Genomic DNA, 25,268 nt, shown 5'->3' with positions numbered 1-25,268 from the left:
GTGGAAGAATTTGAGTAAAGCCTGCGTCAGGAACCGCATGGAATTTCTCATTCCCCCTATGAGCACCCGCTCCATCAGCAGAAAGGGTGAGCTGGGACAGATATTATACAAAGGGGATGAGTTGTGTCACTGATGTCTCTGGCACTCTCTTCATTTTTATTTAATGTTTATATGGCAATAGCGACTGGGCGTCCCAGTCAGGATCAGGGCCCCAGTGTGCTGGGCACTACAAACATATACGAAGACATTACCCCTGCTCCACGAGCTTCTGGTCTAAGAAAATGAGACATGCAGGATGGGGGGAGTTGATGCGCTCATGTAGACACATCGCCACATTGTCCAAATCCCTCTGCAAGAGTCCTTTCTTCGGTGATCCCCACAAGAAAACAGCAATAAGAACAATCCAGATCTACTTGTTTGCTACTCTGCACTTCCTCTTGTGTCTTGCCTACCCTCTCTGTCATGTTTATATCACAAAGTCTTCAGGGCAGGGAATATCTGGGCCAACTCCAGTTCCCATTGATGTCTGTGGCAATTCACCCATTGACTGCAATGGGGACAGAATTGATGTATCTGTGTTTTTGTCTTATATGGTGCAAAAACATTGTCAGCACCCAACACGTAATCCACATGAATGCGATCAGGAACTGGGAAATCGATCTTTACTGGGTGTTAGCCAAAGTCCAGTGAAGTCAATGGGAAGATTTCCATTGATTATAAGAGCTTTGGATCAAGATACTCGTTCAGTGTCTGACCCAAAACCATACAAGGTGCATTCAGATCCCCTGTACTGAGATTTCAAAATGTTTGCGTTCGAGACTATTCTAGACCTGTAACAAATAATCTGAATAATTACTGAAGTTAGACCACTCTCTCAGCCTATGTGCAATGTGCCCAGCCATTTGATGGTGACATCATCAGCCAGGTGGAGAGCCAGTAGCCCGCCATCGAAACAAGTCACTGGGCGCTCGTCAAGAATATGAGACATAGTCTGAGGTTGACCACAGCTGCATTGCAGGTCATTAGAAAAACCCCATTTAAAGAGATTGGCTGCACAGTTGCCCTGACCTATTTGAAACCAGTTCAGAGATGATGACAGGTGCCTTGGCAGATCAAAACCTGGTGGCCAGCCGGTTGGGTCAGTGACGAGAGAGTGATTAACAACCGTCATTGCTGACCACTCATTACACCAAGCAGATTCCATCATCATGTCCTATGGTGGCATAAATGACCATAAAGGGCATCTAGAAGACAGGTGAGCTGGCGGGTGGTTGAAGAGGTCTGCATACAAAGGCAGGTCGCTATTCTCATGGATCTTGGCCAGCAGCAAGATAGAGGCCTTCTCACGGCGAATATGGGACGGTGCTATGTTACTAAGCATTGGCAGCCATGGCAACGGAATTGCACATAAAGTCCCAGTAACAATACGCATAGCTTTGTTAAGCTCTCCATCGACCAGCCTTGTGTGAGACGAGCGACACCAGACAGGAGTGTAGTACTCTCATTCACTGAAGTATTTGCATGCCCTCCAGGCTACTATTGTATCCATTGTTAGGATATTACTTAACATTTTGAACAATTAGTCTCTCAGTTATTTTACACAGCATAAATCGAATTTATTGTTATGTAAACTATGGAATGTAGTGAATGTCAGTTACAAAGTTCAGTGTATTTCCTAGCTGTCTTTACCAGAGTTCAATGAACTCTTTAAAATCTCAATACCGTACATAGGCTCCTGAAATGACTTCAGACAAACATTCTGAAATTTAATTAACTTTGACTCTAAATATTAAATTAGATTATCTTCCATACCCATCATATAAATGACAGCATATTGGCAGAAGATAAGTAAACAGTGTTTTATGTACTCTTCAAACTACTGCGCTGCATGCATATTATTATTATTTGAGTCACCATAGTGCTTATCTATGGTAACTATAGGTAGAGAGGTGAAAGTAAACGATAGACAAAAATTCTCTTGGAATAGTTTTAAACAGCATCTAAAGGCAAAGAGTAATATAATGCACAGATGATGAAAATTGCAGCAATCATGCATCATTGGTTGCATAAATGTTCCCAATCTGAAATGCAAGTGCCCATAATTTGGTAACAGTGTAGTTTAAATGGGTTGTCTTCTTTGCAAACTATGAACCTAAATATAAAAGAATTCGGTGCTGCTTTTTTTTATTTCTAGAATGTAGAGATCAAAACAAAGCAATCAGATCTAGTCCATTTCCCCTCTTTCCTTTCTTCTGGTTAGTTATTTATGGGGATGTTTTTAAAGAAAAAATATCTTCTTATGGGGCACAGACCAGAGCAAGGAAATCAGTCATGCACAGTACCTTTTAAAATGTTATTTCTGTTGTGGTTCCCCTTAGTGAATTGACCCGCAGCATCAAGAAGTGGTTCAAATCCCAGTTCTGTTGGAAAGGCTGAGATAGAATGACATGAATGATGAGTCACGTTTGCATATCTTGGGTTCACTAGGCAATTGGGTCACTTTCCTTCCTGAGTCTCAGGATTAACAACCTTCCCAACGGGGATTTAAAAAAAAAGCTTCCCCCCCACCCCCCTGAATTCTGCTCCGTCGGGACTCAGTAGACCTTGTTATCTCTTACCTGACTCACTGCTTGAGTAAGAGAGGGTTTCTCTGGAAGCACTTTGTACAAAATAAAACCCCACCAAACCTGGCCATGTCTCAAAAACAAGACTCTAGTGAATCAACTATATCAAAACAGAGGCAGACTATAAAGAGGCCATGAAACAAAGAAGATCAACAAAGATTTCTTTTGGGGAAAGGGATAACTAGTGAGTACCATAGTAAGAAAATTGAGAAGCCATTTGTTTTTGTAAGGTGACAATGGGTGACCTTCTCACCATTGTGATTGTGGTTTGAATTTAATTCTGACTACATTTAAATAACAAAGGGTTTTGTTTTGAATGTGTAAACTCCTGGGAGCAGTAAATCTTGACAGTTGGTTTCTTGTGTTTTCTACTGGCATGTTGTCTGAGTGGTGGACAAGGACATAAAATACACAAGTGGCTTGATCCTGATTGGTGCTGATGTCTGTAACCTCAGGGGGCGGGATAGCTCAGTGGTTTGAGCATTGGCCTGCTAAACCCAGGGTTGTGAGTTCAATCCTTGAGGGGGCCACTTAGGGATCTGGGGCAAAATCAGTACTTGGTCCTGCTAGTGAAGGCAGGGGGCTGGACTCGACTCGATGACCTTTCAAGGTCCTGTCCAGTTCTAGGAGATAGGATATCTCCATTAATTAATTAATAAAACCCACTGACTACAGTGTGACAACTTCTGATGCATGGCATCTGATGGCACAAACAATGAATTAGATGTTGGGTAAGTGATGCAGCTGCTCCCTCATGGCCACGGCATCTGGAAAGATCAAGCACACCCATCTGCTGTCAAGATGAGAAAGAGGGCAGTCCATGACCAGCAGGTCTGCTGTTTGTTCTTGAGCTCCACAGGGGTGAGGATGGGGGAGCTCAAGCAGCCTCAACAGTAAAGGTGTAAGTTGAACTGCCCGTGACCACAATGTGTCAACTGTAATGAAGAAGGATCTTTCGGTTCATATGGTGGTTCTGGGGGCATGCAAGAACTGATCCGGAAGGAAACTAGGGACCACAGATCTGAGTTGACTAGCTGCCAACTAACAGTGTGAGCTGACTGTGCGCAGCCCCTCTTAGGACCTGGCCCCGAATAACCTACCCAGTGTAACTGGGCAGACTCACCTGTGTAGTACCAGGGCCACATTGTATTACTTAATAGTTTATTACATGTAAACAAAACCTTCCTCTTTACAGACACAGAGAAGAGAGAGTCATGCTTTATATTATAAAAGGTTAACAAATGATTAACAGATGTTTTAATAATTAGTTAATCATAGATTGGTATAGGATCCAATAGATTCCTTATGACCATACAAAACATCTTCTGCTGATGTACTTCTAACCATCTATAAGATATACAGCTATCTATGATAGGCTTACAACAGCTAGAAATCGTTTATTAACCCTTTACAGCCTTAATATTCAATGTCAGTGAAGAGACAGCTAAGGACTTGCTAACTTTTTCCTGGAACTGGGACAGTGTAGAGGGCAAATGGTGCCCTCCTGAGAATGCTGATTAACAACATACAAGGGCAGGATTCTTTGTCTGAAGACAAGGAGACACAACTCCTCTTTTCCAAAACAACGTTATTTCTAAGTGTTTATCCTAATCCCTGCAACCAGGGTGTTAGGAACCCAGAAACCCACCAAGAAAAGGGCTTTCTCTGCAACTTTTTAGGGTTACTCAGGCAAGTCACTTGCTCCTTTTTTCAATGGCTTAAATAACAGAACCATTGAATATTCTTGATCTGGAGTAAAAGAATAGACCGAGCATCCTCTGTATTGCACCGCTGTGGGATCTAGTGGATCAGGCAGTTCCAGCCCTGTGGGGACCAGCTTTCAGAGGAGCAGAGATCCAACCCAGTGCAGGCTCCCAAGAGCCAACATAGACCCCACAGGATTCCAGATCTGGGAGATAAGAGGACCCTGCCCCACCCAGGAGTGAAGACTCCATAAGGGGACCCTTTTTGTTGAAGCCAGCGAACATTCACAGCACTGCAGCACTGGTCTCTGGACTCATCCCCAGCATCCCGTCTGCCTGGCAAGGTGCCAGGGAGGGACCTGGGGATTAGGAAGAGCTGGGAGTGTTGGAAGGGTGGGAATTCGTTGATGTGTAAGTACCTTAAACTTTCTTTCCCCAGATCCGATTCTCCTGCTCCCAGTAAAGTCCTCCTGTGTCATATTGTTATTTTAGGGTGTGTCATGTCTTTGCTAGGGTTTGTGCTGATGTACATTGTTGTTTCTTATGTACTGGGCTTTATACTCCTTGCTGGCAGGGGTAGCATTACTCATTTTCCCAAAGGAAGCACCCCTTGTGTCTCAAGCACAGTGAGGAGGAGTCACTTTGGTTGGAGGAACCAGGCACCGTTAAAAAAGAACCCAGGACCCAATCCATGTGAGGAGAGCTAGGGGAGAAGTCACTCCAAGTAGCAAGTGCCAGGGCAGAGGCTTAAGCCACAACATCCGTGGGAGAGGCTGGACAACGTGTTTGCAAGGAGGACGCATGGCTTCTCGTGTTTGTGCTGGAGGTTCCTTATATACTTTTAAACTGCTCTCAACAACTCAAAGTCTGGGACAAGATTTTAAGAAAGGGCTAGTGAAAGCCTAACTCGAGGCATCTTGAAGCGTGGGTGCTCAGCACTTCAGGAAAAGTAGGCCCACTTGAGGGGTCTCAAAATCACAGGTCACTTTTGTGAACCTTGGCCCCACTCTTGTCACAGGATATCAGGCCTTGTGCAGAAAATCAACTCTTGGCTTTCCCTTGATAATTTTTACGATCTCTCTCTTTCTCAACCAATCAGGCTACTTCTGCTGAAAGAAGAGAGAGAAATAGAGCACTATTATTTCTGTACTTTAGTTACTCTTTATTAAAGAGAAACAGAGCTCTTGACAGGACAAATAATTTCCTTACAAATGTATTAAGAAAGGGTGACAAACACAAGAGGTGAGGGAATACAGACGAGACAAAGATAATCAGATCTTTGGTAAAAATAATGGGTACGCTATATGCACTTTCATCCTACAGAACTGCAGAGTAATATTGGCAGTGTGAGGTTAAGCTGGAAAAAGAACTGAACCGGTAAATTCTTCCAGTTGATAGGAAAGATATCATACTAAAGATATCATACAAGCAGTAAAAGTGTCCCATGCTGGAGAGGATATCAATGGGGAATTAGCATTAGGTGTCTTTGTACACAAGTTTTGCAAACAAAATAGACACAATATTCCCAGCAAAGTACTAGCTGTTTGGCACTCCGAACCTACAGTGAAAGGGGGCCAGATAAATACCTATTACTGTGTGTATTTTGCGAGCACTCAGAGGGACCAGCTGAGATGAGGACTCCATTGTGCTAGGCACTGTACATACACATACTAAAAGACACTCCCTGCTCTGGAGAGCTGACCATCTAAGAAGACAAGACAGACAATGGGTTGGGAGAAAGAAGAATTATCATTCCTCCTTTACAGCTGGGGATCGGAGGCTGAAAGAGATTAGATGACTTCACCAAGGTGATAGAGCCAGGAACTGAACACTGATCTCTTGAACCCCTTGCCTGTGCTTTTACCCCCAGACCACCTCCCCTTTCTAGACAGATAAATTTCAATGCCCATGTTTTCAGCTTGCTAAAATGACCAAATAGACTTTACAGAAAAATAAAATGAGACATAGCCATTCAATAGGTTTAAAGAATAAATCACTTTTCTTCCCCTCCAAGAATCAAGAGGACTGAAGGCCAAAGTTTTACCAAGTTGACTTAAGAGAAATCTTGATTTCCCACCCTCCCCTTCCCCCCAAAATAAAGCACAGACTAGGATAAAAGCAAACAGAAAGTAGGGAGTACATAACGGTCACAGACAAGTAGGAGCAAGCAGTGATTTACTGTGTGCTGTTATAAGAAACTGACTTATCAATTCATAAATTCATGGTAAGCCTGGTTTTTGTATTATCATCTCTATTATCTTCAGTCCTTAGGATTGATAACACACTACACAAGTAATCCGCAGGCCTTTCAGTCTCTGTCACCTAACTCACAGATTTCTTTTCTTTAGGCTGTTTAGGCTTTAGGTCTGTGGAGGCATCTGTGGTAGAGACAAATGTGCTGGACACAGAAGCAAGAACAAAGCTTCTGTGGCTGAACTTGTCCCAAGTGGGAGAATAAGGTACTGAGCCAGGACACTTCTCTCACCTGCTTTCATTTGGCTCCTCCCCTGGTACGCATTGAGCCATGGATGTACCCACACTAGCAGAGTGTGGGTCTTCGCTCTCCTTCTAGTGATTGGCTCTCAGAAGAGGATAAGAGTCTACGATAGTCACCGGTACAGGAGTTAGGTCTTTCGCTCAAGCAGTATAGATCATCCTTTTGACAATGAAGGTCCTGGAGTGCAATCCCACTGACAGCCCAGGTGGGGGACGTTACAATGTGACATGCTCAATAGCAGCAGGTGTCACTTCCCAAGGCAAGGCCACTCTTTAATCCTTTCCTGTCCATTCAGAACAAAGTAATTGCTAACTCCCTTTGGTGGATTTCCCCCCTTCTTTTTAATGGCACTAGAATAACCTTGGGGGACTAGAGGGTTTTTTCTGCATTTTGTCGTGGCCCTTCCCCCCCATGGTGGTCTTTCTTCCCCCTTTGTTCCTGCTGGTCTTGATTGTGGCCTTTCCCAGAACCCCTGCCTTGCCTAGGGGATACTCCTAGGAGTTATGTACACAACGTTCATCTCCATTCAAAATGCCCAGTAGCGAGGATGCAAATTTGGGGACAGCCAGAGCATATAGTCACAAATATTAGGGTATGTCTACACTACAGGATTAATTCGAATTTATATAATTCGAATTTAGGAAACCGATTTTATAAATTCGAATGTATTCGGCCACACTAGGCACCATTAATTCGGTGGTGTGCGTCCAAGCTACCATAGTAGCATCGATTTCCAGAGCGTTGCATTGTGGGTAGCTTTTACATAGCTATCCCATAGTTCCCGCAGTCTCCACCCCCCTTGGAATTCTGGGTTGAGACCCCAGTGCATGATGGGGCAAAAAACATTGTCGCAGGTAGTTCTGGGTACAGCCTCCCCCTCCCTCCCTGAAAGCAACGGCAGACAACCATTTCGCGCCTTTTTTCCTGAGTGAACTCTGCAGACTCCATTCTGCATCAAGCATGGATCCCGTTGTGCTCCAGAACGCAGTCTTGAACATTATAAACACCTCGCGCTTTCTCGTGGAGTTTATGCTTACACAGGACCAGAAACAAGAGGCGAGGAGGAGGAGGAGGCGGCGATTGCAGCGCAGCGACCAGCGTGATGAGGACATGGACACGGACACAGAATTCTCTGAGACCGCGGGCCCCGGTGCTTTGGAGATTATGATGTTAATGGGCCAGGTTATAGGCTTTGAACGCCGATTCTGGGCCCGGGAAACAAGCACAGACTGGTGGGACCGCATAGTGTTGCAGGTGTGGGACGATTCCCAGTGGCTGAGAAACTTTCGCATGCGTAAGGGCACTTTCATGGAACTTTGTGACTTGCTTTCCCCTGCCCTGAAGCGCCAGAATACCAAGATGAGAGCAGCCCTCACAGTTGAGAAGCGAGTGGCGATAGCCCTGTGGAAGCTTGCAACGCCAGACAGCTACCGGTCAGTCGGGAATCAATTTGGAGTGGGCAAATCTACTGTGGGGGCTGCTGTGATGCAAGTAGCCAAAGCAATCACGGAGGTGCTGCTACGAAAGGTAGTGACTCTGGGAAATGTGCAGGTCATAGTGGATGGCTTTGCTGCAATGGGATTCCCTAACTGTGGTGGGGCAATAGATGGAACCCATATTCCTATCTTGGCACCGGAGCACCAGGGTACCCAGTACATAAACCGCAAGGGGTACTTCTCAATGGTGCTGCAAGCACTTGTGGATCACAAGGGACGTTTCACCAACATCCATGTGGGCTGGCCGGGAAGGGTTCATGACGCTCGCGTCTTCAGGAACACCAATCTGTTTAAACGGCTGCAGCAAGGGACTTACTTTCCGGACCAGAAAATAACCGTGGGGGATGTTGAAATGCCAATTGTTATTCTTGGGGACCCAGCCTACCCCTTAATGCCATGGCTCATGAAGCCATACACAGGCAGCCTGGACAGGAGTCAGGAGTTGTTCAACTACAGGCTGAGCAAGTGCAGAATGGTGGTAGAATGTGCATTTGGCCGTTTAAAAGGTCGCTGGCGATCCTTATTGACTCGCTCAGACCTCAGCCAAACCAATATCCCCATTGTTATTACTGCTTGCTGTGTGCTTCACAATCTCTGTGAGAGCAAGGGGGAGACCTTTATGGCAGGGTGGGAGGCTGAGGCAAATCGCCTGGCTGCTGATTACTCGCAGCCAGACACCAGGGCGATTAGAAGAGCACACGATGAAGCGCTGCGCATTAGGGAAGCTTTGAAAACCAGTTTCATGACTGGCCAGGCTACAGTGTGAAATTTATGTTTGTTTATCCTTCCTGAAAACCCGCCCCCTTTATTGACTCATTCTCTGTAAGGAACCCACCCTCCCCCTTCCCCCAGCTTGCTTTCAAAGGAAATAAAGTCACCATTGTTTAAAAATCATTTATTCTTTATGAATTGATTATAAAAAGAGGGAGAGAACCTGAGTGGGGTTTGGGAGGAGGATCAGCGGGAAGGAAAAGCCCAGTAAAAAAAGGTTAAGAAAATGGCAGCCTTTTGCTTGGGCTGTCCACTGGGGTGGAATGGGAGGGTGTACGGAGCCTCCCCCCCCCCGTGTTCTTACACATCTGGGTGTGGAGGCTATGGAAAATGGTGAGGAGGTAGGGGGGTTATACAGGGGCTGTAGCGGCACAGAACCTGAGTGGGGTTTGGGAGGAGGATCTGCGGGAAGGAAAAGCCCAGTAAAAAAAGGTTAAAAAAATGGCAGCCTTTTGCTTGGGCTGTCCACTGGGGTGGAATGGGAGGGTGTACGGAGCCTCCCCCCCCGTGTTCTTACACGTCTGGGTGTGGAGGCTATGGAACATGGTGAGGAGGTAGGGGGGTTATACAGGGGCTGTAGCGGCACTCGGTTCTCCAGCAGCCGTTCCTGAAGCTCCACCAGACGCCGGAGCATGTCTGTTTGCTCACGCAGCAGCCCCAGCGTTGCTTCCCGACTCCTCTGATCTTCCTGCCGCCACCTCTCATCTCGAGCGTCTCTCCTCTCCTCACGTTGGTCCCTCCTGTCCTCACGTTGGTCCCTCATGTCCTCACGTTGGTCCCTCCTGTCCTCACGGTCACTGGCTTCTTTCCTATACTTGCAAACCGTCTCCTTCCACTCATTCAGATGAGCTCTTTCATTCCTGGTGGATTGCATGATTTCGGAAAACATCTCTTCTCTCGTTTTTTTTTTACGACGCCTTATCTGGGATAGCCTTCGGGAAGGAGGAGGGAGGCTTGAAACATTTGCACCTGCTGGAGGGAGTGAAAAAAGGAGAGAATTTTTTTAAAAGATACATTTTTCAGAACAATGCTTATACTCTTTCACGGTGTATACTATTCACATTACATAGCACATGTGATTTCTGTGCAAGGTCGCATTTTGCCTCTTAATATTGAGTGCCTGTGGCTTTGCTGCTAGAGATCACAGACGCAGGTCGGGGAAACAGAATTCACCTTGCATGCTGCCATGGTAAGCCACTGTCTTTAGGCTTCTGCGCCCTGCTTTCCCACATACCAAGCAAAGCCCGTTGTGCTGCAGTTTTCCTGTTAGCTTGTTTTCTGCTGCTGAAGGTTAACACCCCCCCCCCATCCAATTCTCTGGGATGAGTGCTTTATCCCTCCCCCCACCGCGTGGCTGGTATCAGGGAAGATCCCTGCAGGAACCAAACTAACACCCCCCCCCCCCACCCGCCATGAATTCTCTGGGATGAGTGCTTTATCCCTCCCCCCACCGCGTGGCTGGTATCAGGGAAGATCCCTGCAGGAACCAAACTAACACCCCCCCCCCCCACCCGCCATGAATTCTCTGGGATGAGTGCTTTATCCCTCCCCCCACCGCGTGGCTGGTATCAGGGAAGATCCCTGCAGGAACCAAACTAACACCCCCCCCCCCCACCCGCCATGAATTCTCTGGGATGAGTGCTTTATCCCTCCCCCCACCGCGTGGCTGGTATCAGGGAAGATCCCTGCAGGAACCAAACTAACACCCCCCCCCCCCACCCGCCATGAATTCTCTGGGATGAGTGCTTTATCCCTCCCCCCACCGCGTGGCTGGTATCAGGGAAGATCCCTGCAGGAACCAAACTAACACCCCCCCCCCCCCCACCCGCCATGAATTCTCTGGGATGAGTGCTTTATCCCTCCCCCCACCGCCTGGCTGGTATCAGGGAAGATCCCTGCTAGCAAAACGCGAAAAGCTCTGGGCCAATCCTCCCCCCCCCCCTTGCACTTGGCTAAATGCAGGGAAGGATTTCTTTTCAGCCACAGGCAAACAGCCCAGTAGGAACGGCCACCTCAGTCCCCTTAATTAAATTCCCTTATTTCAACCAGGTTACCCTAAGCGATATCACTCTCCTGAGGATTACACAGCAAGATAAAGAACGGATGTTGCTTGAATGCCAGCAAACACCGGGACCATACGCTGCCAGGCTCTGTCAGGCAATGATACCAGATTACTTGCTACTAGCATGGCGTGGTCAAGTGTCCTACCATGGAGGACGGAATAAGGCTGCACTGCCCAGAAACCTTGTGGCAAGGCTTTTGGAGTACCTCCAGGAGAGCTTCATGGAGATGTCCCTGGAGGATTTCCGCTCCATCCCCAGACATGTTAACAGACTTTTCCAGTAGCTGTACTGGCTGCGAATGCATCCCAAGTGCTCAGGGCAAATTAATCATTAAAAATGCTTGCTTTTAAACCATGTTTTATATTTTAAAAGGTAAACTCACCTGAGGTCCCTTCCATGGGGTCATGGTCTTGGGTGCTGGCTTGGGAGGCTTGGGAGGGTACTTCAGTCAGGGTGAGAAACAGTTCCTGGCTGTTGGGGAGAACGGAGAGCTGGGTGCTCTCTGCCAGCTCGTCCTCCTCCTCCTCCTCCTCTTCCCCTTCCGCGGAATCATCAGGTGTCCCTGATGAGATTATCCCCAGCTCGGAATCCACAGTCAGAGGTGGGGTAGTGGTGGCGGCCCCCCCTAGAAATGCATTTAGCTCAGCGTAGAAGCGGCATGTCCGCGGCTCTGACCCGGAGCGACCGTTTGCCTCCTTTGCTTTTTGATAGGCTTGTCTGAGCTCCTTGACTTTCACGCGGCACTGATCTGTGTCCCTATTGTGGCCTCTCTCCATCATGCCCTTGGAAATTTTTTCATAAGTTTTGGCATTTCGTCTTTTCGAACGCAGTTCAGCTAGCACTGAATCCTCTCCCCATATAGAGATCAAATCCAGTACCTCCTGTACGGTCCATGCTGGTGCTCTTTTTCGATTATCAGCCTGCATGGTTACCTGTGCTGATGAGCTCTCTGTGGTCACCTGTGCTCTCCACGCTGTGCAAACAGGAAATGAAATTCAAATGTTCCCGGGGCTTTTCCTGTCCACCTGGCCAGTGCATGCGAGTTCAGATTGCTGGCCAGAGCGGTCACAATGGTGCACTGTGGGATAGCTCCTGGAGGCCAATAACATCGAATTGCGGCCACACTAACGCTAATTCGAATTGACAAATTCGATTTTGGCGCTACTCCGCTCGTCGGGGTGGAGTACAGAAATCGAATTAAAGGGCCCTTTAATTCGAATTAAATGGCTTCGTTGTGTGGACGGTTCCAGAGTTAATTCGAATTAAAGCCACTAAATCCGAATTAAAGGTGTAGTGTAGACCAGGCCTTATATAAGTCACTCCTTAAAACAGCTGTCCTTCAGCTCAAAGCTAGGTATCCATGGGACCCATCAGCATTCTTCTAAAGGTTGGTGCCTGGACAGACAGCTTGTCGATATGTACATGCTTCATGATTTCTTGGCAACATGAACGATGAAGTGGGGACTCTACTTCCTACTATATCTATGTATGTGTCAGCAGTGTTGTCTTATGGGCAGAGAATGGAACGGGCAGTAGTAGACCTGGGTTCTCTTCCTAGCTCTGACTATTGCTTGTGTAACACCGACAGACCTCGGTTGTCAGTGAGTGGGATCGAACTTGAGACCTCTGGAGCTAAATGCATGAGCCTCTACTGCATGAGCTAAAAGCCACATGGCCCTTAGCTAAGTCTGTAGCAGACTCATTAATCTCTAAGTGGTCTCGGTGCCACTAGAGGGGACAGAGAACCACACTCAGGAGGTGTGTGGGCTACACTTGCTGTGTAACCTCTGGCAGTGGAGAGACAAACTTTTTGTGTGTGCACAATTTTGCACAAGCAAACACCTGCGCATGCATGTTTCAAGAACTAGCCCCTCTTCCAGGTGACAGAATATGCGTGTGCACGCCCATCACCTGTGCGTGCAGGAGTTAGTGCACAAAAAATCATGCACCGGGGCTTGTGCATTCAGAGTTGAGTTCTCCCTTGAGCTTTGCGAAGTGCTCTGAGATCCTTGCACAGAAGGTGCTGTCGAGGTGCTTGGCCTTGTTATTACTAGTACGGTTTCAGAGCCCAGTCTCTTCTCTGCGTGACCTTTTCCAGGTGCTAAGTGATATATAACTGCAACATTATCCAGTAGTCTCACATATTGGATGAGTAATTTACAGCCAATTTTCCAGGGACAAATTTATCTATTTCCTTTTACCTCAAACTGCCCTGTCTGCCCCCTAATCAGGGGATTACTTCGACTGCACAAGCGTCTTTTAGGAGCCAATTTTCAGATGTGCTGAGCACCCTCAGCTCCTGTGGAAGTCAGTGGGGGCTGCAGGTGCTCAGCACCTTTAAAATCAAGCCCTTGGCACCTCTGTCATGGGGAAATCAGGAGATTGTATCATTAGGGCCTAAGACACTAACACAGCTGAAAAGATGCATCTTGGCTGCTAAAAGGCTATAGGGCTGAGCAGGGAAAAGGAGACCCCCTGCACCGTGGGATCGCCACAGCTCCATGCTGCAGAACTCCCTACCCCGCGCAGGCCGGGGGCATGGCTGCTGGGTCTGCACATTGTGAAGATCCATTGGGCCTAGTGCCAGGTAGGAGGGGAGCAGCAGCAGCAGAAGCCCAGCTGCTAGGCAGTTCAGCCTGCTTGGGCCTGAAGGCTCCCAGCACTTTTCTGTCGGGGTTGCTGCAAATGCCAGTGGGCCTTTCACTCTCTTTTTTAGGAACATGCTGGGCTGACCCATCCCATCCGATTAGAGTCTGAGGACTCCACTTTCCCATGCAATGAGATGCTGCTAAATGTTTAATAGGAGCTGCAGCCAAGACACATGGTAAACCTTTCCTGTAATTGGTCAGCTTTAACAATTCATTTCAGGTGAGAAAGCCAGTGAAGTATCACATTGCACTTCATAGAGCGTCGCGGGCTCCAGCGGGGAAAAACAATCTTTGCTGCACTTATCCTCTAAACTACCCCTGTGCGGCTGGCCTGTCAGTGATCCCCAGCATCGCCTCTCTCTTTAACAGCTTCATGGATGTGACATGCACAGACACGATGCTTCCCGGACAAAGTGCAGGGAGCCCCAGATCTCCGCCATGTGAGCTGTAAGGAATGATGCATGAGCTACGGCACTGGTCAAGTCTTTTTCATTGCTGGCCACTATAGGAGGGTGAGATGGCCCTAATCCCCTCAACGGGCCTGGTGCTCCACAGCTGAAGGCACCGAGAGGCATGTACAATAAAGAAGAGATAACATCATTTTCCAGCCTCACACAAGCCGCTGTACTCCACGACTGCCACAGCCATTCACAGCCAGTGAAATTCTCTCCTGTGGGCCTATGGCATAAACCTGGTGCTGCTCCTCTGCACAGGGATACACTTTGCCCTAAGTACTTGCTGCATTTCTGGTTCCACTGCTGCATCGGAGCCCAGCCTCTGTGGCTCAGACAGCAATACCTGCATCGCGATCTCTCCACTGCTTGGCTTGAATGCTGCAGTCTGACTGCCTGGGTTAGGGGTTAGTGCTGCGCCACTCAAAGGCGGTGCCTCCAAAGGAGAAGGCCAAATTTTTCCAAACTATGCTCTAATGTTGGGTGTCAAGCTTGAGATACCTGGGGCCTGGTGTTCTAATATGTTGAGCCATCTGCAGCCCCCAGTGACTTCAGTTGAAGATGGGCTTGCTCAGCACTCCTTGAAATTATAGAATCATAGAAAGGCAGGGCTGGAAGGGACCTTGAGAGGCCACCAAGTCCAGCCCCCTGCGCTGTGTCAGGACCATGTAAACCTAGCCCATCCCTGTCAGGTGTTTGTCCAAACCGTTTTTAAAAACCTCCAGTGATGTGGATTCCACAACTTCCCTTGGAAGCTTATGCCAGTGCTTAACTCTCCTTAGAGTTAGAAAGTGTTTCCCAATATCTAACCTAAATCTCCCCTGCTGCAGCTCCTGCTCCCAGGGACTGACATTCAAAGGTGCGGATTGCCACAGCTCCAGGTGAAGTTGCATGGGAATCCGGGATGCTCAGCACCTCTGAAAATCATGCCCAGGGGTTCTCAAGTTGGGTACTGCCAGCAATGCCCCCCTGCCATGTACATGGGCCAAACCGGACAGGCTCTATGCCAAAGAATAAATGGACACAAATCAGACATCAAGAATTGTAACATTCAAAAACCAGTAGGAGAGCACTTCAATCTCCATGGACACTCAATAACAGACTTAAAAGTGGCCATTCTTCAACAAAAAAACTTCAAACACAGACTTCAACGAGAAACTGCAGAACTGGAATTAATTTGCAAACTTGACACCATCAAATTAGGCCTGAATAAAGACTGGGAGTGGCTGGGTCACTACAAAAAGTAATTTTCCCTGTGTTGATACTCACACCTTCTTGTCAACTGTTGGGAATGGGCCACATCCACCATGATGGAATTGGCCTCGTTAGCACTGTCCCCCCAACTTGGTAAGGCAACTTCCCTCTTTTCATGTGCTGTATATTTATACATGCTCCTGTATTTTTCACTCCATGCATCTGATGAAGTGGGTTAAAGCCCACGAAAGCTTATGCCCAAATAAATGTATTAGTCTCTAAGGTGCCACAAGGACTCCTTGTTGTTTTTGCTGATACAGACTAACACGATTACCCCTCTGAAACCTGCTATAGAACAGTATTCAATCTGCACATACCCGAAAAACAGTCATCTTTTCTCAGTCTTGCCCAAATGATGAAGTAATTAATACAAATAAAAGCAAGGAGCTCACTTTTATAACAGCAGGCTTGTTGTTTGCATTGTACTGAGACAGGCCTTTCGACTACATTCCTATACTGACGCACAATAGGCATCTCCAGAGTTTAATCAATCTGTCCTCCCTGCTGTTTGTAGGAGACAGAAGCAAGCACATCACCACCTCTAATTAGCAGCAGCTATCAAGGCTGATTCTTTGCTCACACCCCATTTTTACACTGGTTTCCAAGCCTGTTGATTTCCATGGAGTTACGTTTGATTTGCACCAGAGTGAGTGGAATAGCAGGTCGAGTGCCTGCCTGCCTGAAATACAGATTATGCCCTGGAAACAAGCACAGAAATGTAAAGCAGAAGCAGGTCCATGGGAAAGGAAATGGAAAAGAAGAATAATTATCCTGCTTTAACCTAATGTTGTAAATCTATATTGCCCATTAGAATCTCGAGTGTCCTGCTTAGTGAAGTATGCGATCGGTAGTGCTGGGTCTTGCACCGGCACTGTATCTAATATAATGGACTGCCTCAACATCCATCATCATAATTACTGGGTCATAATTTGCTGCCCTTCTCGCCTCTGCTGCAAAGAGATAGAAGAGGCCTTTAAAGTACTCAGGAATTTTCATCAAAAATTTCTCAGGGTGTTTTATGCAGAAAGAAATCTGTATTTCTGCCCTATTTATTTTATATGTTTGGCCTAACATAAGGGAGTGTATTTCATTGGCAGTATGTAAATGTAATTTGAATACCTGGGAAAATGTCTGTTTCTACTAAGATCTAATTTTGTTAGGCTGTACAGTATCAGAAATCAGCATGCACTTTCCCAATAAAGCTACCTTGGAAAAGGATGCCTCCCACCAGAATCCCTGATTCAAACATTTCCAGACTCTGGGGAAGTTCATGTCTGGAGCCAAATTTTCTGCACAGGGTCACGTCTAATTCTAAGTGGTTTAAATGGTGGTCCCCATACCTTGTTATTCCTTTTGACATGCAGTGAACTGAAAGCAGTCCTACCACTGTTAGGCCTTCCTCCAGGCCTGGCTGAAGAGCTAAGCTCTTCATGCCTAGGCCCCCAGCTTCTGTGATTACAGCACAAGCTCAGCTTTCATTTAAAAAATAAAATCAGTTTCTAGCCCTGACTGTGGCAGACTGAAGCTTGGAACCATGACGTGAGTGAAACCAGTGCAGTGTCATCTGCAGAGAGACCAAAGCAGCAGCTCTGAGAGGGGTAAACTGCCTCAGTTGCCTCAATGAGGTGTTAATGCCAAGACCCACTACTTTGGGTGGCATCTCCAACCAGAGCAGGGGCCTCTGCATGTGGCAGGAGGAGAGTGCAGTGTCCTGGGCCCACCCATCCAAACACATGCACCCCAGCTGCTGGACTAAGCAGGGGTTGGGGTTCTGTTGTGATCCCCTCCCTCTCCAGGGGAAGAGGAGATCCCTTCTGCCATTGCTGGGGCGGGAAGGGGTTCCATGCGAATGCCCCATCTCTCTGAAGGAGCCCAGTCACAACCTCTCCAAGTGAGCAGTGGCATCCCAGTGAGGGTGGGGCTCTGGGGATGGAGCCATGGGGGAATACTCAATCGTGATGGCTCTCGGGTTCCACCTTGCCTTGCTGCTGATGCTCTCTGTCTGGTGGGTGTCCGCCTGGTCTCAGTTAGGATTATTGTCAATGGCAACAAATCATATTTGTCCGTAGTATATTTGGAAGTTTCCCCATGTTATTACATTCTAAAATAAGGGACTGTTACAGGGTCATATTGCACCATGGGCATTTAAACAGTGCTCCCCATTAGTGCAGGGCTGGGTTGGTAAACGGGCAAAGGGTCGGGTTTCTTGGGCACTAAAGTTATTCTCTCTGCCGAGCTACACATTTTGCTTCTCTTTGGCATTATGCCATCGAACAAACACAGGATTCCAGGCAGAGCCCAAGCTGAATGGCAAACACTTCCTCCAATCACCCCTTTGTTAAAAGGAATTAGTCTAATATAGATAATGAAAAGAGGAAGGAAGAAGAGTCCTGTTTTTCCCCTCACAAAATAGTCACCATTTGAGTCCTAGTTCTAGGATAAATGGCTGGATTTGCACCAGCTGAGGATCTGGACACCTATGTTTTTAATTTGAGGAAAGAGCAGCAAATGTGGCATCATGGCACCTGTTGTCTCACAAGTGCAATATACAGTAGTTGCCAGTTAATAACTTTGGCATGGTGTTTTTCTAAAGATCTAGTGGAATACTGAAATGTTAGGGTTCTCCTGAGTCATAGATGGCCGTGTATACTGTTGTTCACTGCAAAGTATGTCTAAAATGCCACCAGATTAGAAGAGTAGCATTTAATGCACACTTTGCACAGGAAAAAATGCCTGCACAAAGTCAGGGCTTATGTGTTTGAATATCAGTACCTTTACCTACCACAAGGGGCACAAGTATATTTTTTGATGTCACTGCAAAGGTATAATTCCTAGCAAGTGGTATTCCTGTCTCTCATCGGTCTGCATTTCTGAAGCACTGACCTTGTAGTATGTAAGCACTGTTACAGAGAAGATGTGACAGCTCCAGAAATGCTCATTTATATAGGTGTTCTGAGCACTAAACCAGGGCAAACTCTGGGAGCTAACCTGTGGTACACTAACTTCAGGACACAGGACGGTAAATTCATGACACAACAGATCATAGATTGTGTCAAAATCAAGTCCTGTCTTTTGGGGATTGGAAGGACTAATGTTTTTATACCCACACTTTACTAGGGAAAATCCACATAAAGAGTTTTATTGCCCAAGAAAATAATTCAGTCACTGAAAGGTGATAAAAAGGTTTCTTAGTAAATATATCATAGCAAGTACTACTGAATGCAAAACCAAGGCCCAGATTCTGTGAATGGATCGAGCTGCACAGACTGAGCATTTGGGTTTTTTAATTTAATTTTAATTTAATTTATTGCAAAATGAATCCCTTCTATGTATGTATCTTAAAGAACTTTGTCTTCATGATGGATGAATGCCAGAAAGACCAGAATGATTTTGGACTCTATATAAAGGGACACACCAACCTTGGGCACTTGCCAATTAAATAAAATAAAATAAAAATAGTTCAAGGTATTACAGCTGTCCCTGAGGCTACCTGACAATTTTGGTGATTTTAAAAAGGCCCATCTTCCTAGTTCTGTAAACATTTTTGTCTCCCATGGAAGAGCCATGCCAACAGTGGGCACCATCCTGCAAACACCTGTGCATACGCTTAACTTTCCATACGTACGTAGTCCTATGTAGGAGTTAGAACCTGTAACTGGATCTGCCCAAGTGAAGGCAGGATTTTATCCAAGTATTGCAGGATAGGGGGTGTCTGACCACATGAAGGAAACAGTTGTCCATTGTCAAATTCTATCCCATGCACAAAGTAAACATCCTACAAAATGGAGAAAAATAGTTTTGTCTTTTAATCTTTCATTTATAGCCCCTTGGGTGTTTTAATAATAGTAGGTAAAAACAAAAGGTGGTCAGCCAGAAATGTGATCTTTCAGTTGATAGTGTCCCTTTAATGAGAGAAAACCTGATTGGAATGTGAGCTCAGAAGAGTCTCACAATCCAGGCTTAGAGAGATTTTCCACTGTGGAAGAACATACAATGGCCTCAGAACATCTGAATATTGAAAGCCTTTTAAACCCACCTCATATTATCCTATTACTGGAACAAATCTAACAGTAAATTGGATAAAAAAAATAGGGACCGTCTTAAAAATATGCCTTCCCCATCCATTTTCAGCTACAATATTATGTAAAGGTGACAGTTATCAGCTATGTAGAAGAGCAGCTATATTAAATGTTAAATAACCTTTAACAGCACCAAATATTTAATCATAAAAAATTAAATTGACAGTGGTGTGGTTCACACAGTATCCCCTCGAAAACCTGACAGCGCCATTTCTCATATATATTGATAAGCACAAGACGTCCATAAAATCGTAGGCTCTGTAGCCTTCTATTTATGAGAGACTATCTAAAACTCATTCATTGCAGGTAATATCAGTAAGTCAATTCAGCTTAGGTTGATAGCTCATAACTTTTCAGACTGTTGTATTTACTGAGCCATAGACTATCCTTTCTTTGAGTGTACTTGAGAAAATGACTTGTACTGTAAGACTATTTCTTCCCAAAGTATAATCAAGTGCTCTAAAATGAACTCCATAACTGCAAATTCAAAACAGCATTAGACCTTGGTAATATCAAAAATATTGCTTTAATAATGCCTTGAAAGTTGCACAGACTAGCGACACTACTTTTTTGATTCTAGTAACCCACCTAGAAAACCTGTCAATGGATGTCTGGTGCTAGATGTCTAGATCTGCGTTCCAGGCTGACAGACGCCTGTGAAGTAGAGAGAAATCAGACTCAAAATACACATTTGCACCTAGCCGTGAATCACCGGCTTTGGATGGGAATTCCGAGCTGCAGAAATGGTGGCGATTCCAAACCAAAGTTTAACAGGAAATACTGCCCTGGGTTGCATGGATGGGACTCCATGTGGCCACACTCAGCCTTGATGTCAACGAGTGCATTCCACTGATTCTGATGGAGTTGCATGCACCTCGTTATGCCAGGTGCTGAACTTGACCCATTGACCTCAGTGGGATCCATATGTGAGCTGCTCCCATTGTAGAGTCTGCTCCTACTCCCATAAAAGTCAATGCCAAAACTTCCAGTAATTTCAGTGGTGCACAATCAAGCCCTTAAGGAGAGAGACTCTTCATTTACCTCAGGGGTCATGACCGAACTCTAGTAATGGGTGCAGTAAAAATTCACAGCTCTCTCAAGTAGGTGGGCTAGTAAAGATTGTCTCCTAGGTAACGGGGAGGCCTGATCTGAAGCCCACTCAAGTCACCTGAAAGATGCTTGTTGATGTCAATGTCTTTTGGATCAAGTCTGGAATTTGCTAGTGAGCAAATAGCAGAATCATGTGAGATTCTTATTTCTGTAAACATAGGCCATCATTAAAGGCAGCCATTTCCAAATGCAGTCACAACTACCCTGAACCAAAGTCCAAAACGCAAATGGACTCTGAACAAAAATGGGCACAGTGAGGTAGCATTTCCTTGCCACTGCTTGTCCTTTCATGTGCTTCCTGCATTGCTTGGTACCGTCTGGGAGCTGGAGGCAAAATTTCAGGAGTGAGGCTATTATTTAGTTTGTGCTAGCTGAGTTGGCTCTGAAATCATTTCCGTCCATAGTTCATTCTGCGAATTGCTGCCTTGAAGGGCTTGAGGGTGGAGAATTGCGGTGCTGAACCCTTTCATTATCTTTAAACCAGTTTTTTTGCTGCCTGATGGCTCTTGGCATTTAGATGGCAGCAGTTATTCCTGATGCAACTATTTTCCCTAGAAATGAGGCTGAATTGTAAAACTGAACCTGAATGCCCCCAAACTGTGGGGGCGGGGGAGGAGAAGGTGGCTTAAAATCCACAACCAGACCTAGCTCTGAATTTTGGGTTTGGGCCCATCTCTGGCTTCGGCCTCCTTGAGAATTTGAGACAATGGGGAAAATCAAAACAATATTTCATTTTGGGTTGAGTTGACATTGTTTTCTGTCCACCTGAGCTGCTGTGGTGCCTCATCAGAGTTGTGGTTCTGGGCCGTTCGTGTCTCTGTTTTCTGCACGTGCCCTGCTCCCTGACTGGACTATATTTCCCATGATGCATTATGGGAGTCCTTAGGCAATATCTGTGCTGGGGAACTTCTCTTTCTCAGCTCGCTCTACAGCTGATTGAAAAACTCAATTTCTGTCCCACAGGGAATTCATCGTGCCTAACTTCAACTCCTGGAAAGATACAGGAACAAATGATTAAAGAATCCATTTGTAAACACCTAGAAGATGATAGGGTGATAAGTAAGAGCCAACATGGATTTGTCAAGAACAAATCATGCCAGATCAATCTAATTTCCTTCTTGGACAGGGTTACTAGCCCAGTGGATAGCAGGGAAAGCAGCACACGTGATAGATCTTGATTTTAGTGAGGCTTTTGACACAGTCTCATGTGGCATTCTCAAAAGGAAACTAGGGAAAGGTGGTGTAGATGAAATTACTATAAGTAAGGTACACAACTGGTTCAAAAACCATACTCAAAAAGTAGTTATCACTGGTTCAGTGACATATTTAGTAGGGTCCTGCAGGGGTCAGTCCTGGGTCCAGTACTAGTCAATATTTTCATTAATGACTTGGACAATGGAATAGGGAGTATGCTTATAACATTTGCGGATGACACCAAACTAGCAGGGGTTGAAAGCACTTTGGAGGACAGGATTAGAATTGAAATGACCTTGACAAATTGATCTGAAATCAACAAGATGAAATTCAATAAAGACGACTGCAAAGTACTTCACTTAGGAAGGAAAAATCAAATGCACAAATACCACCTGAGGAATAACCAGCTAAGTGGTAGTACAGCTGGCTAAAGAGGATCTGGGGGTTCTTGTGGATCGCGAACTGAATATGAATCAACAATGTGATGCAGTTGCAAAAAAAGGCTAATATCATTCTGATGTGTATTAATAGGAATGTCCATATGTAAGACATGGGAGATAGTTGTCCCACTCTGCTTGGCACTGATGAGACCTCAGCTGCAGTACTGTGTCTAGTTTTAGGTGCCACGCTCTAAGAAAGAGGTGGATAAATTGGAGAGAGTGCAGAGGAGAGCAACAAAAATGATAAAAGGTTTAGAAAATCTGACCTATGAGGAAAGGTTAAAAAAACTGAGCATGTTTACTCTTAAGAAAAGAAGACCAAGGAGGGACCTGATAAGTCTTCAGATGTGTATAAGGGACGTTTTGATCATTTGTTCTCCATGTCCACTGAAGGTAGGACAGGAAGTCATGGGCTTAATGTGCAGCAAGGGAGATGTAGGTTAGATATTAGGAAAAACTTCCTAACTATAAAGATAGTGAAGCTCTGGAACAGGCTTCCAAGGGAGGCTGTGGAATTATTGGAGGTTTTTAAGAACAGGTTAGAAAAACTCATGTCTGGATGGTCCAGGTCTACTTGATCATGCCTCAGCACAGGGGGCTGGAAGAGAGAACCTCTCGTGGTCAGGGCTGTTCCTACCCATACGCAAAGTACACAGCTGTGTAGGGCACCAGGAAATTCGGGGAACACCTGCTCCAGCCTCAGCCCCACCTCTTCCCACCCCTGCTACGCCCCCACTCCACCCCTTCCCAAAAGCCCCTGCCATGCTCCACCCCCGCCCCACCTCTTCCTGCCCCTGCTCCGCCCCAGCCTCGCCCCCACTCTACCCCTTCCCCAAAGCCTTTGCCGTGCTCCGCCCCAGCCCCGCCTCTTCCCGCCCTCGCTCCGCCACAGCCCCGCCCCCACTCCCCTGAGGACTGCAGCAGGGCCAGGCCTGCACTCACCGACGGTGGGAAGTGCAGTGACCCGGCCCCAGCTGCCCAGCCGGTGAGTGCTGGGGGGCGGTTCCCCCCTACCCCCAAGCCAGCCCCGCCCCCCCCCCCACGGAGGCTTGGGGTAAGCCCCCTCCCCCCCGCGGAGGCCTGCCCCTCCCCCCATGGGGGGGCTGTGTAGGACCCCAGAATAGCTAGGGACAGCCCTGCTCGTGGTCCTTCCAGTCCTACATTTTATGATTCTGTGAAGTGGGACAAAAAAGTCAAAATTTTGAAACGTTTAGTGCAACAGAAATTTCAGAGAAATATTGATTTGGAATCAGTATCATTTTGTACCCAGTTGGTACTGGTGTGACTGATGACACATGGGGCAGGGCAGGATGGAATTTGTCCCTTTGTGCTTAAAACCCTTCCCCAGATACAGGGAAGTCTTTGCCATTCACAAAGTGTTTGGGTTGTCACTCAGAGAGACTGCCAGGAACGTACTCCAGGTGTCACTCACAGCTGCCCTTGAATCTGCTGCGGCTTGTGTAAGCATAAAAATCATTTGACAGCTTTTGTGCCTCATACTAGCACTTTATATTTCAAAAGAATCTGTCTTTAAAATAATAGGTGCTGTTAGCTGTGGTGGGATGATGTGAGTGGTGTTTGGACTGCTTTATGTCGGCAGAATGGAATGTAGCCAGGACTCTAGTTTAATGGTCCTAGTCATGTGAAAAGGGCTGTGGGATTGCTCAAGACCACAAATGGTCGGGGATTTTGGTTTTATATCTCACTTGAAAGAAAAATGCCTTAGCACTCTATTGGGGTATCCGCATAGTACTGACTCTGAGGGAGGAATGTCATCTGGTGAGCCGAGCCACCAACTCCAGCTCTTGTGGCGGTCTCCCAGCTGAGTGGTGACTAGGCTCTCTCCTGCACAGGCGATCAGAGCTGAAAGCTACCTGCAGACACTTCTGAGGTGAGTTTTTGGATTTAGAACTGACCAATGTGTTGCACTGGATTCTAGCATCGTGGAATCCTGGGACCCTGCTCTGCACGTGAACTTGGTCTTTTCATGCGGCCCAGCTTGTTGCTGCTTTTGTAGCATTCCATGTTCCTCACAGCAATAGGATTAATTTTTCAGTGCTAGTAATACATCTTTTAGCATATGCAGTATGTGGGAGACAGGCAATAAATAACTAAAGGAAGCCAACAGAACGGTGCCTTCCCCTGAGGATTCTACTGAGAGAAATGAATTCTGTTAAACTTTGCTTAGTGGAGTGGAAAGTTAAAACTGAGAGAAAAAAACGAAACCCTCACAAATAAAGTGCTGCGCTGTCATATTTGTGTCAGCAATCTCTGCGTAAAACGTGCACAGCAGAGACATGAAAGGACCTTCTTGGCAAAAGGGGCTTTTGTACGGTGTTGAGTGGCTGGGGCAGCAGAGCCCTGGACTTCCTGTTTTAAAGGCAAACACAAATGCTTTAAAAAAAATAAATCAATGATGTCTGTTGCAGATCCCAAATCAAGGGCCAGATCCCTGCAGCCCTCATGGAGTCCTTTCCCAGGCATCTCTTCTGCTGGAGCCAGTGGGATGGTTGCCTGAGAACCAAGTGAGTAAGGACTGCAGAATTTGGCAGTTTAGACACTCCAATCCTGCAACTGATAGGAACTGGGCAGACTGCTGCACACACCTAGAGCTCCATTGATTCCGAGTGAGTGTGCCTTGCAAAAAGCATTTCAGTTAATGCAGGAATCTTGAGTGAGGGTCTTTGGCCTATGTTAGACTGGGGAGCCAGACTAGATCATAGTAGATTCTTCTGGCTTTAAAATCTACGTATCAGAGAAATCACTCCTTTCCAAAGGAAACAAAAACCTCGTAATAAGAAATAAGTTCTAACGGTCTCTTCCCTCTGCAATGTCTAGGGTTCACTTTTCATTCCAATGCTCTTAGTACACTTGTAAAGGGTGGCACTGTATGATGTCATTTGTAATTTACAGGCTGGGCGCAAAGGACTGGATGGG

The sequence above is a fragment of the Emys orbicularis genome, chromosome 7 (assembly GCF_028017835.1).
Source record: "Emys orbicularis isolate rEmyOrb1 chromosome 7, rEmyOrb1.hap1, whole genome shotgun sequence".
In the NCBI taxonomy this organism is placed as follows: Eukaryota; Metazoa; Chordata; order Testudines; family Emydidae; genus Emys; species Emys orbicularis.
Note: the sequence above shows the minus strand (reverse complement) of the source record.